This window comes from Puma concolor, chromosome B1, assembly GCF_028749965.1.
Source record: "Puma concolor isolate L17-30 chromosome B1, mPumCon1.1.hap2, whole genome shotgun sequence".
NCBI classification, from domain to species: domain Eukaryota; kingdom Metazoa; phylum Chordata; class Mammalia; order Carnivora; family Felidae; genus Puma; species Puma concolor.
The window spans coordinates 136,964,594-136,977,299 of record NC_141670.1 but is presented as its reverse complement, the minus strand read 5'-3'; the positions used below and the strand labels follow the sequence as shown (position 1 = coordinate 136,977,299).

Here is a 12,706-nt window from a genome sequence, read left to right as displayed (position 1 = left end):
CCAGTAGTGGGGACACAGCAAAGAACTAGGGAACCTACTTAGAAACTGGTGGTTTGGGGAACAATGGCTGTAAGGCAAAGTTTAGAATACCTCCAGGACTGAGTAACATAACTTCACTGATGGTGAATGCAAATACAGGAGAGCAAGGGTTGGCTGAGCTATGGGAAAGCTGATCCTGAAGCAGGAAGTTTTAGAGTACATGTGGACATTTGGGAGGGGTTATTAAGTCATGCAAAGAAACCTTGCCTCTACCTAGCCTTAAAAGAGGGACTGATGCTATGACACAACTGGGCAATTGAGAGAAGATGACCCCAAAGTTCACAGGATAATCTGGGATGTGCTGCTATCCTCTATATACAAAGTAGAACACATTACAGATATATTCCCAAAAATGCCTGCAGAAAAAACTGGAAACCTATCTATAGGTTTTCTATTTACACTACTATAAACAGATTTTGAGGTTGTCTATACCGTATGTGGTTGCTGTAGTCACAGCAAGAAATGTAAAGTGCCTACAAGAAAAGAACAATAAAATCCCATTTCCAAGCATCTTAATTTTATACATTCAGACAATAAAGAAAAGAACATCTCAGGGACTTCCTGCCTTTTCTCAAGCTCCCTGTACTTTTCTGTAACTACCTACTAGGCATTTCTTAAATGCCAGAAACAGACACTCTTTTATCTCATGCCACACTTCTAAAATCACCTTAACTATCTGCATTAAAAATGCCAGCCAGCAGGCTAAAGCACTTTATTCTTAAGGCAAAATGTCATATTCCATACCCATTCCCTCTGTGCCCCAAACCACCTGCCTTCACTATATTCTTTGCCCACCATGAGAGCCAAAGAAGTCAGAAAGAACTGAAAATTTTCAAACTAGATTTCTCAGTATAATGTGTAAGATATACTTTATAAGTGCTATTACCACAAAATTAAACTCATTAAATGCTTATAGCATATGGTTACTTTTACTAAGATATCAAGAATAATTGTATGACTTTCAAAATTAATATCAAACACGGGATATTTAATCCAGCCACAGGTACAGAGCTATGAGGCCTTGTTCTTTTCAAAGGTAAGCATGACTCTAAATAAGATGATTGTTTACCCCCAAAAGTAGCATATTAAAAACCAAAAGCATTGCCCTTCACTTAATTCTACTTAAATTACATATAAATTGCCAATATAACTATTCATAAGGCTCATAATCATATTTGGAAAGAATACTGTTAAAATTATCTTGATGTATATTTATACATGAATTAAAAATTTTTCCTCATTGTAATTTTGGTTTTATGTACAAGCATACAGGTACAACCTTATTTCTAATGCTTGGCCTAGAAAGGTAGAATGTAACAAAAAATAATGTTTTATAAATGTGGTACAAGATTTCATGTATTCTCATGATGCCATGTCAATAACCTAATACACTAAACCACTGTAACAATGCAGTTCATGCTTTAAACATCCAATTAAGAATAAATTTTAGGGGCGCCTGGGTGGTGCAGTCGGTTAAGCGTCCGCCTTCAGCCAGGTCACGATCTCGCGGTCCGTGAGTTTGAGCTCCGCGTCAGGCTCTGGGCTGATGGCTCGGAGCCTGGAGCCTGTTTCCGATTCTGTGTCTCCCTCTCTCTCTGCCCCTCCCCCGTTCATGCTCTGTCTCTCTCTGTCCCAAAAATAAATAAAAACGTTGAAAAAAAAATTTAAAAAAAGAATAAATTTTAGCCAACAGCTTGTTGACAAGGGAATGTGCTGGTATACTGCTGAACTCGTGTGGCAGCAACCCACAAGACTAAACCATGAAAATTCAAATTAAAAGATAAAAAGGGTAAAAGATGTAGAGTTGCTGGACTACTTTACAGAATATTTATCTCTGATGGAAATGCAGCATCTGCAAAATGGGCTTGGGTTTTTAAGGGAATTTTTAATATAAAACAAGTAATTCCTAATAGTGATTTAAAAAGTATGAGAACGTATGAACAAATAAAGCTTAGTAATTTAGAATTTACTTTTGTAAAAGCAAGCTGACAAATATTAAAATGTTATACTTGCATTATGAACATTATAATATAAATATAAAACACAAAAGCCACTGTTAAACACTGATCTCCCATGCTTGGATTTAGCTACTGAGTATATTACATTTTACAGAAAGAAACTTTCAAAGTTTTGCCAATGCTTGTAGTATATACTATTACTCTTCATCAAAATCTCCATGAAATCCAAAAGGCTCATATTAAAGGTAGTTACGTATTTTCTTGAATACTCTAAAACATGCCAGTTTGGATCAGCCTTCAGATTTTTAGGGCATGAAAGATGTACAAAGAGAGTACCCCAAAATATGTGTGAACACATTTAGGATGAGTCTGTTTACAATTACAATAAAAATACCTTCAACCTTCATATCTTTCCATTTTCAGTGAAAAACAAAATACCCTAATCAAACATAAGATATTTGGGGCCAAGTTAGTTCTTTGTAAAAATAATTTGTCATGTGTTGATCAACTTTTAAACCAAACTCTTAAAAGCATTAAAAAAATTGTATTTTATAGTTGTCAATGCATTCACGTTGGTTAGTAATAAGTGAAAAAGAAAAAAGTGTAGAAACAAAAAAATCTCAAACTATCCCAACTCCAGAAATAAGAAATTTTCAAATTAAGAAATAACATTTGTTGCTTAGAAAATAAGTACTTTTCATCTCAAACTCACTCTAAATGCTTGTATAATTCAATACCTAAGAAGACTCTAGGTAAATTATTTTATAATATTTATAGGATGATACTTCTCTGGGTAGGCATATTTTACACAACAGCTTCCAATTAATGCTGGAAAAAAAATCACTTGGTAATTTAATCACAATTAATTATTGACCGATTAATGGATTAACAGTTTTCTCAGTAATTTAGATGGCATAGATCCAATAAAGGGAACAAGAATTGCTCGATGTGAAATTCTGTCCATTTGTAACACTAAGCCAAAAATTTGCAGATACTCCATTCAGATTACATGTTTTCATATACGTAATGTGATCAACAAAAAAACAGGTACAAATGTCGAGCTTTCTTCTTTTCTTTCTTTCTTTCTTTCTTTCTTTCTTTCTTTCTTTCTTTCTTTCTTTCAGAGAAGCTCAATGATTTTGGGGGTTGGTTAGTACAATAAAGAGAACACGGGGGAAAGCACAAAATGGCATTAACACCACGGCCAGTACTCATCTCATTATGGTTATAACTAAGGATAATATTACCTTTTGTGTTATTTGCTTTTCTTTAGAACATAAATCAAAGCCATAAACTTGAACTTGAGGAATATACACAATAGATACACAACCTAATGCAAAATACTTTTCATAAGTAACCTTACATTTTAAAATATTGGAAACTGAATATCTGTGCTGATTTGTATTCTGACTTAATGGAACAAGAAGAGAACAACATTCAACTAAGGTGGTTTACACTGACAATAAAGCTCTTAAAGTGAAAAATGTCTTCCTCTCCCTTTGTGCTTACTACAGGCTACACAATGTCCTGAGAGGATTCATTATGAGAAAAATGGCAATCACAGCTTTAAAGACTTTGCTTTGGAAGGGACTAATGAGAAAGCATATTGGAAAGTGAGACTTCATCTTTGTTCTCAAATAAGTGGTCTTAATTTTTCTTATAGGAAAAGTTTAAATCAGTTTATTATAAATATATCTAAACCATTATTTTTTGCAGCTTCCAGATAAAGTCCAGCACTTAGTTTATACAAAGTCTATGAGAAGAGGTCAGTAGGGATCATGTAATCTTAAATTGTGACATCATTCATTCAAGTCCTTGGCATAATGCCTCGCCAATAAAAGCACAGCATGCTTGGATATGCCACTGGTGATCTTTAATAGAAGTTAATTTCAAAAACTGGGAGATTTCTGCTACAGTCATTCATTCTTTAACATCTTGTTTATTAGCAAAAATCAGCAATCCAGATTTCCTTAGGTCCTCATGGGCTAACATTTTATAGAGTTCGTCTCTAGTTACAGAAATTCTTTCTCTGTACTGTCCACAACAACAATTACAAACTCTGTGTTAGTATAGTAAGTGTTCCAGGAAGAATGAAGAGATTCTTGACCACCAAGAATCTACCTTAAAACATTAAGAAACATGTTTTATTAATCATTATTTCTTCGATATTACTTTCAATTGTAGGTGATGTATGTACAACTTCATTCATAGAAAATTGGTAAAGGATGGTAGTTTTCCCTGCATTATCCAGCCCAACAATGATAACTTTGTGCTCCTGGTGATTGAACAGTCTCCATATCCTGGTGAAGAGAATTCCCATTCTTGGGCAGCGGATGCCCCTCCAGCCACCTGGGGCCGCCTGGCCTCCCCTGGCTCAGACTGAAGGGAGGAAAGGAACACGCCTCATCCCCTGCTGCTGCTGCTCCCGAGCTCCAGCTCCAGCTCCTGGCCAGCTCGCTTCCTGGGAACGGGAGGGAGCTGAAGCCCAGGACGCCCTGCTGTATGTGAGGCCCCAGGAGAGAGCTACTTTTATTTTTTTTTATTATTATTTTTTTATTTATATATGAAATTTATTGTCAAATTGGTTTCCATACAACACCCAGTGCTCATCCCAAAAGGTGCCCTCCTCAATACCCATCACCCACCCTCTCCTCCCTCCCACCCCCCATCAACCCTTAGTTTGTTCTCAGTTCTCAACAGTCTCTTATGCTTTGGCTCTCTCCCACTCTAACCTCTTTTTTTTTTTTTTTCTTCCCCTCCCCCATGGGTTCCTGTTAAGTTTCTCAGGATCCACATAAGAGTGAAACCATATGGTATCTGTCTTTCTCTGTATGGCTTATTTCACTTAGCATCACACTCTCCAGTTCCATCCACGTTGCTACAAAAGGCCAGATTTCATTTTTTCTCATTGCCACGTAGTATTCCATAGTGTATATAAACCACAATTTCTTTATCCATTCATCAGTTGATGGACATTTAGGCTCTTTCCATAATTTGGCTATTGTTGAGAGTGCTGCTATGAACATTGGGGTACAAGTGCCCCTATGCATCAGTACTCCTGTGTCCCTTGGATAAATTCCTAGCAGTGCTATTGCTGGGTCATAGGGTAGGTCTATTTTTAATTTTCTGAGGAACCTCCACACTGCTTTCCAGAGCGGCTGCACCAATTTGGAGAGCTACTTTTAATCAACCTTCCCAGAAGTCCCACTCAATACTTCTGTTTTTATTTTATTCTCTAGAATTAGTCACAAGACAACTGCCTGCTCTAATGAAGGCTAGGAAATACTGCCTTTTAGCTAAACCTTGGGTTCTATTATGTACAGAAAAGGAGATTGATGGCAACTGAGAGCAGAGTCTCTCCATGGCTGTATTCTTGTATCGGGGTTTACTATTTACCACATGTCCCTTATCTTACACCTTGATCTCCCCAAGTACAAAATCTTTACTTATTGATTTCCACAGAATGCCACACTTTTCTCTGAAAATCTTGACTGATGGTTTTGTTTGTTTGCAGAGGAACAGCTATGGTCAGCTTGCCTGGCTTTGCCACTCCCTTTATAACCACAAGGGTCCATTCTGCATCCATGTTCTCAGAGTCAGCTGCATTGTCCTTGGAGGGCAGGCACAGAGGGCAGAACTTTTTTATGCTCCATTTCAGTTAATATTGTCACTTTCTTGTCAGCATCTGAGCTGAAAATCATGCCTTGGCTTTGCAATATTTTGATACTTTCTGTGGCCAAAGGATGAGTGGGTGGAGGGTCTCACTGTGTACTGAAGTGTTGGCAGACTATTGCTCATTGGTACCAGGTACCATTTCTTGCTGCTTCTGATTTGTAGGTTGGCCACCTCTTCCTCCCCTGCTGGTCCCCTTCTGCCATGTCTAGACATAATCCCTTCAGTGAGTTTCTGCTGTCTCCATGAAAACTCCCTCGGAAAGACAAGCCCTTGATGCTCTACATCAATATCACATCAAACTCCATGGGTTTATTACTTTACTGAAAGATTTGAGTAACTGTGTTGAGTTCTATGTAGATGGTAGAAAATGGAAGCTATATTATAAAATAGAACTTTTCCATGGTCAAGGAAGAACCATTTAAGATACTCAGTCTTTCAGATGGAGCCTTTCTCCATTTCTTGTGTGTATTAAATTCTTTCTTGAGAGTGATTTTCTCTGAACAGTGATGTTCTCTGAACATCTTTGAAGAAACCTCTTCTCCTAACCATAGGAACTGGTTTCACACCAGAACCTATTCCTATCCTGATTCCTCCAGCAGTTCATTTCTCCTTCTCTAAAGTACTTTCCAACACTTCTCTGGAAAAGGATAACATCTGAGAGAGTTCATTGTCACCTGTGACATTCCAGGTCCCACAGAATGATCCAGAATAGATCTCCAATGTTTCTCCAAAGGTGTGGATTTATTCTGATTGTTTGGTAGATAACTATACCCTTTCTACAAGATGCACACAAGCATATGCATATATACACATGCACACCTCTCTATCAAAGATAAATAGTATAATCGATCTATAAGGTGGTAAGCAAATTGTCTGAGAATTTTCATGCTCCAACAAGAATCACTGGAGAAGGCTTTGGGGAACTTCACTGCTGTGGGCCGGGTTTCCATTTTGCATTCTAATACAAGGTTGCCTTGTTTCAATAGTGAGAGGCATTGGAAGAACTCTATGGATGTGCTCTCAGAGGCCCAGCCATTTGTTTCTTTTGTTGATTTTGGGGTGCACTTGTTTGTAAATGAAGGTGTACTGATCTAGAAATAGGAAAATTTGCCTACTCTTTCAAGAGGTGAGTTTGGAATTTTTTTTTTTTTTTTGTCTTTATGGCTTAGAAAATAGAATGTAAGCATCTAAAGGCCTCAAATGGGAGAGATAGAATTGAATTATTATAGTTTCACTATCCCATTGTTTGCATTGCTGGAGAACATTTTATTCACCACACAAAGTAACATTTTGACAAAATGAAAACTTAATAAATGGTCAAGTTTTCTTTTCTTTGTTTTAAATAGACTTTATTTTTTAGAGCAGTTTTAGATTCAGAGCAAACTTGAGCAGAAAGTACAGGTTTCCCATATATCCACTGTATGATTAACTATTTTTTTTTTTTTTTAGGGTGGGAGAGGCATAGAGGGAGAGAGAGAATCTTAAGCAGGCTCCACACTACTCGGGGCTCCATCCCATGATCATGAGATCATGACCTGAGCTGAAATCAAGAGTCCAACACTTAACTGACCTAGGCACCAGGTGCCCCTGTATGTGGTTACCTTTTAAGGTGCAATATTAATTTCTGTCCGTGCCACAAATTTATGATGAGATTCATTTCACTGTTGGATTTTAGTACTGGGTAAATCAACTTATTGGTAGCAATAAGGATAGTAACAATTGGTAACAATTGAGGGTAGTCGTTAACTGTCCCCACAATGACTTCAGCAGTATTCTTTTTCTCAACATGTGTATTATTTGATAACTCTTCCTGCTGCTCTTGGATTAAAATAATTTACAAGGAAATGGCTTCATTCAAAGACATTTTCTTTATATGGTGAGTAAATATTTTTAAATGAAAGCAGTTTAGTTATCTGAAAATTGTTACACCTGACAAAATAATTGGGTATACATTGAATGGGAATCCTTTGCACTCTGCTATTATGGAAGGCGTTTGTTGCCTGGGTCACTCTTAAGGTAGTAACTGTAATCTTGAAACTCCTTCATCTACCTGAGTAAGGGCTAATAGTGAAACTTGCTCTGCTACTGTAAAATGTACTTATTTTGATAGTTTTTTAGGAGATGTCCCTGAGGTTCCATTTATCACTAGGAAGAAAATGTTAGTGCCAGTGCTTCACAGAGAGTTCCAAAGCTTACATTGAGAACCAAAAACTTCCATTTGTTTTATCCCACATGAGTTGATGAGCTCTCCTTAGGGACATTTTTTTTTAGTCTTGTAAAGTAGTGACTTGCATTTTCATTCTTTTCCTCTCAAAGTTTCTAATTCTTTTGAATGTTAGTTATATTGTGTTTATGCAACTGAGAGGAGGGATATGGAAGTATAAATTAAGATTATTTAATTAATTTATTTATTTTAAAAATGTTTATTTTTGAGAGAGAGAGGCAGAGACAGAGAGTGTGGGTGCCTATGCGTGGGGGAGGAGCAGAAAGAGAATCCCAAGTAGGCTCAAAGCTGTCAGTGCAGACCCTGACATGAGACTCGAATCCACAAACTGTGAGATCATGACCTGAGCTGAAATCAAAAGTTGGATGCTTAACCGACTGAGCCACCCAGGTGCCCCTGAAGATTATTTTAAAAAGTATTCTGCTTCAGGGGCACATGGGTGTCTCAGTCGGTTGGGTCTCCAACTTTGGGTCAGATCATGATCTCACGGTTCATGAGTTCGAGCCCCACATCAGGCTCTGTGCTGACAGCTCACAGCCTGGAGCTTGCTTCAGATTCTGTGTCTCCCTCTCTCTCTGCCCCTCCCCTGCTCATGGAATACATGGAAAAATTCAAATTCAAGACACGTGAGAATGTTTATTTAAGAACCTGTACTTCTAGCCTCAGCATATAACATTTGACTCCCAGTGGATGAGAGAAGTCACCATCTTCTTGGTACGGCAGAAGTATGAATTTATGCGTTTAGGTCAAGTAGCCTATTATTCCTGCCTCTCCCTAGCCCCCTTTAATTGGCACAGATGCCTCTTAGATCTCAGCTAGTGCTCTCTTACTTTGTTTGTACATCCCTTTTAGAACTCTTTATGTCCTAAAACATGTACAATCTGTCTGTAATTATTACTTTCTTAGGGTTGGGAAATTCTTTTCTTGTTTATAAGTTGAGCCACATTGGGCATAATCTAGAACCCCTAAAAATACTGTGTAGAGCAATAGCCTTTACTAGTCAGGCTTCTCTGTTTTTTGTTTTTTGGGTTTTTTTTTGTTGTTAACATTATTTATAAATGGACTTTTAAAACTTTTCAGCACTTTCTCTTAGCAAAATTATGAGAAGGAATGACTAGCCATGTACTGCTAAGATGGGTTACCTTAATAAGAAGAAATAGAAAAAAAGGAGCTAATTAAAGCAATGGTCATGTCTTTAGACAAGACCATTGAAAGAAGACATGCAGGAGGTGGAAGTGGTTCAGTGAAAACAAAAGTTCAAGGCTAGTAATTGGAAAGCAGCATTTACTTTTTCTTCTGAATTTAATCCCATCAGACGGTCTACTGTACAAAAGTGTCTAGTAAGCTGTCAGCCACCAACTTCATATTCTCTCTCACTGGGTTAGGTTTGCCTTCCTCTTTATGATCAGCAGATGGAATTCTCAATTAATGCTAGATCTACTATTATGAAAAAAATATCCAAATAGTGAAGGACTCCCTGGAGCCCTTACAAAAAGACAATGGTGAATGATTAGGCAGTACACACATCTCAAGTTCTTTGGAAAAATGTTGAGTGATAGACACAGGGATAGGAATAGTAATAGGAGTGGGCACCCTGGTCTCCCTTGCACACTGGGACAAAAAAACAGATCTAACAGCACCAGACATCAGACTCCAGGAGAGGGAACCTGGCTGTGAGTTTATAAACTACCTGCTTAGGGAAAACCAGCCCCTATCCTGACATAATCAGGGGTATAATAAAGATCACCTAGTAGATATTGGCCCCATTTTTCTACCTCAATATCAGGTTGGGAGAATATCAACCTTGCCCTAGGCCTGATCCAGGCCTTGTGGTGGCAGTTCCATGCTTTGGTGGCCCATGGGCCTGATTTGCCAACTCAGTTTTCTATGGGGGTTGCTTTAGCTCCTGGTTCCAGTTGTTTTCCTGGTGCCCTACAAATTTCTCTTTGAGTGGCCAGTCTGTGGCAATTGGTCTTAGGCAAATTAACCCTTCCCTTTTATGTCATTCCTATAATCTCTGTAATACCCAAATAACTGTGCAGCAGGAATTGAGAGGAAGAGATCCTTGGAACATCATAGTCCCTTCCATGTGGCACTGACAGTCATGATGGGACTGCCTTAGAAGACAGACTTGATTTTCAAAGAAATTTCACGTGATTTCAAAAAATCCTTCTTTAATAAATTGTTTATATTTTTCACTCAATGGTGCTAGCGCTTTGAGAGCCTTAGCTCTTAGCGAATCCATTTGCTAAGCAATTTAAATTTAAAGTTTATATAACTAACAGATAATGGGTGCTTACTAAGTGCCAGGTACATAATGTGGCACTGTCATTATGTTTGTTAAAGATAAGAAAATGGAGACTCTGAGAAATGAACTCACTTACCCAAGGCAATGTAGCTAATAAATAGTCAAAGTGAGGTTCAAGACCAAATAGGTATACCTGGATCCAAAGCTTACTAAAACTATGGCTTGTGCAAATATAAAGGCCGTACTTAGATTTATGCTAATTTTCAAGGGTCTTATATTGCAATAGCTTTTTACCTCCTTCTGATTCCTCTAACATGTTATTTCATGCTGACCTACACATGAAATGTGCATTTCTTTAGTTTTACCCCACAATCATCCCACAAAACATGGATTAGCAAATAGAACTCACTGAGAATTTAATGGAGGAGTCAAAAAAGGGTTTTTACATTACTGCAACATACTTGATTTTTTAAAAAAAAATGTTTATTTATATTGAAAGAAAGAGAGAGAGAGTGTGTGTACACAAGTGGGGAAGGAGCATAGAGAGAGAGGGAGAGAGAGAATCCCAAGCAGGCTCTGTGCTGCCAATGCTGAGACTGATGGGGGGCTCGATCCCACAAAATGTGAGATCATGACCTAAGCCGAAATCAAGAGTCTAATGCTTAACTGACTGAACCACAGAGATGCCCCGTGACACACATGATTTTAATTGTCAACATAGAACTAATTGAAAAAAAAACATTTACCTTTTGCCTTGACACTGTGAAGAACTTCTCATCGCAGCCTTTCTTGCCCTACTGGACTCTTCTTTTCCCTTCTCTCCTTTTTGCAACTCCCTTTCAGGAATAAGCAAGCAAGCCAGGAAAACAACAACAACAAAAAAACAAACAACAACAACAAAAAAAACTAATCAAGAAGCAAATCTGTCTTTCTTTAAAAAAAAAAAAAATGTAGACAAAGCAACTCTTCTCTTCCTCTGAAACTTTGGTATCAGCCAAAGCCAAGGTGCTCAATATTTTACCTTCTTACGTGAGTAATTATGGATGTATTCCCCTCCCTTTCCCTCTCCCTCAGAAAACATTTACTCTATAAGGTGAATACAGAGTTTGTAATTTTATGATCAGTAGATGTAATACTCAATTCACTGTAAGCAATGGATAAGAATTAAAAAAAAATTAAATAGGGTAAATGCATGATCAGGTCTATATTTAAGGGAGGAATAAAATATAACCTTCTTTTGGTTCAGATTATTCATGTATTTCAAGATATAGCATATCAGGGCTGCTATTATTAACAATACTAATCAATGTTTTGGATATATTCAAGAGAGTAGATTAATCAATCTTTCTTGTTAATAGTATGATGAATAATACAATCCAGTATCCCAACATATAGGACTTTTCTAGAGGAATTCACTGTAAGTTTGACAAAATTAAATGCCTGGCTATTACTTCATACTGGTGTTAAAAACAAAAGCTGACAGTCAGATTCTCTGACACATTCATTAACCATAGACAAGGGAACAGCAGAATTTGCTTAAATAAATGCAAATGGATCCCATTGTCCTTAAGAGTGAAGACAACACAAAATAAGGAGGACATTTTGGCACTGCTTAAATAGATATTTCTTTTCTGTGCAGAAATAATGTCTTTTTCTCGTGAATTGTACTGAGGTGTCCATTTTGCTTAAATCTTACATTAGTGGTATGTGTGGTTTAATTCTGGTCAAGATGAGGACATTTGAAAAAAATCTCATAAGAAACTTATCCAAATCTTATTTTTAAAAATAACCTTTTATAAAAAGCTAGATCAGTATATTATGATATCCTGTATTCTTATAATTACTATTTTCAAAAATGAAATTAAGGCACTCCTGCTGAGTAGATCTCTACTATAGTAAATCTTGTTAAGAATTGTACATGAAACTAGTGAAAAACTGTTACCAAAAATGGAACAACTGCATGTAACAAAATCCTGAAATAATATGATTATAAGGTAATCATGTCTTCAATCAAATTAACATTTTGGGGAATCCATTGTGCCTTTGCACATGTTCTTTCCTTTGCATGTGTTCCTCTGGAAAGGCTCTTCCTCCCCATTTTTCTCATGGCTGGCTTCTTTTCCTTTTTTACATCTTTAAGAGCCTCAAAAAATTAAAAATAGACCTACCCTATGACCCAGCAATAGCACTGCTAGGAATTTACCTAAGGGATACAGGAGTACTGATGCATAGGGGCACTTGTACCCCAATGTTTATAGCAGCACTTTCAACAATAGCCAAATTATGGAAAGAACCTAAATGTCCATCAACTGATGAATGGATAAAGAAATTGTGGTTTATATACACAATGGAATACTACGTGGCAATGAGAAAGAATGAAATATGGCCTTTTGTAGCAATGTGGATGGAACTGGAGAGTGTTATGCTAAGTGAAATAAGTCATACAGAGAAAGACAGATACCATATGGTTTCACTCTTATGTGGATCCTGAGAAACTTAACAGAAGTCCATGGGGGAGGGGAAGAAAAAAAAAAAGGTTAGAGAGGAAGGGAGCCAAAACAT

The 12,706-nt window shown here is 37.2% G+C and overlaps 1 pseudogene; it reads right to left on the bottom strand.

Moving 5' to 3' along the window:
* Positions 1–3,796: 3,796 nt before the first annotated feature.
* On the bottom strand, positions 3,797–4,352 carry LOC112858765 (ADP-ribosylation factor-like protein 5A pseudogene; annotated as a pseudogene).
* Between the last annotated feature and the right edge of the window lie 8,354 nt (positions 4,353–12,706).